This window comes from Orycteropus afer, unplaced genomic scaffold, assembly GCF_000298275.1.
Source record: "Orycteropus afer afer isolate SDZICR_OR568_19922 unplaced genomic scaffold, OryAfe1.0 scaffold01018, whole genome shotgun sequence".
In the NCBI taxonomy this organism is placed as follows: Eukaryota; Metazoa; Chordata; class Mammalia; order Tubulidentata; family Orycteropodidae; genus Orycteropus; species Orycteropus afer.
The window spans coordinates 238,000-239,250 of NW_006922605.1; positions in this window are offsets into that span (position 1 = coordinate 238,000).

The following is a 1,251-nucleotide window of genomic DNA, read 5'->3' on the forward strand; positions in this document are numbered from 1 at the left end:
CTCTGAGGTTTGGAGAAAGAGGAAGTGTCCCGCCCACGTTGACTCGTGTGGGTTTCGCGTCCCTGGGAACGGCGGCATCAGGCGTCCTGTGCAGAGAAGCAGCCGGTTCAGACTTCCTCCTTTGGGGCGCCACTTGCTTTCTCAAAGGAAGACCCTTGAGCTTTGGAGTGCGTGGTTGCCATGTGTCAACATTTACAGTATTAGAGATGACAGCAGCAAGAGTGAGAGCGTACTTAGCCATTGAGTGAAAAATCACAGTGAACCACTGCGACGTGCTGTCTGCTTGACTCTGAGTCCTGGCGCCCCCAAGACGTACAGAGCAGAATAGCGCTGCATGGATTCTCTGTGGCTGAATTCTCAGGACTCACTCTCCGGACCTTGCTTCCAATGGAACTCTGAGTGGACTTGACTCCAGCCTCTGTCAGCAGAGGTTGCATAGGCAAACTATGCATGCAAAGTTTAAGCCACCTGGCTCTGTTTGCTTCCCTAGTGCCAGTCTGTCAGGAATAGGCCACCAATGGGATGGCTTCAACAAACAGGAGTTTATTCCCTTACAGTCTGGAGGTTTTAAGTCCGAGTTCAAAGTGCCCGCTCTAGGGGCTGGGGGAAAGCCCCTCAACCTTGGGCTTCAGTTCTGCCTCCTGCTCCCGGCCACTGAAGCTGGGGGCCTGTCCTAACTCAGCTGCTCGCTGCTGAGGCTGACAAGCCCAAGGTTGACAAGTAAAAAGGCATAGTCCCGATGTCACCAAACCACACAGCAGGTCATTCATTCAAGTCCATCGTAAGTCCCAAGGTCGGCAGAGCATGGCAGGCTGCTGAACAATGACACGGCCACATGCAGGGTCCAAGCGTGCCATAAGCTAGAGACCATTTCCAAGGCTTCTCCTTATATTCAGGAAGCAGACCACATCCCTAAGGCAGCTACTCAGCTGCTTCCGGTAGATTCCACCACAGAGTTGATGACAGTCTCATCATGGGGAATAACTACATCCAGCTGCCCGGCCACTCAACCAGGACCAGCCAAGTTGACACACAAACTGAACTACCACAGGCTCCAAGGGGTAAATTAAAAAAAAAAAAACAAAGAAACAACCCCGTTACCGTGGAGTCAGTTCTCACTCTTGGTACCCTCGTGTGTGTCAAAGTCAAACTGGGCGCCCCGGGGTTTGCACTGTCTGATTTTTCAGGCATCGATGGCCAGCCCTTTCTTGGAGACACACTGTGGGTGAACTTGAACCCCCAACCTTTTGG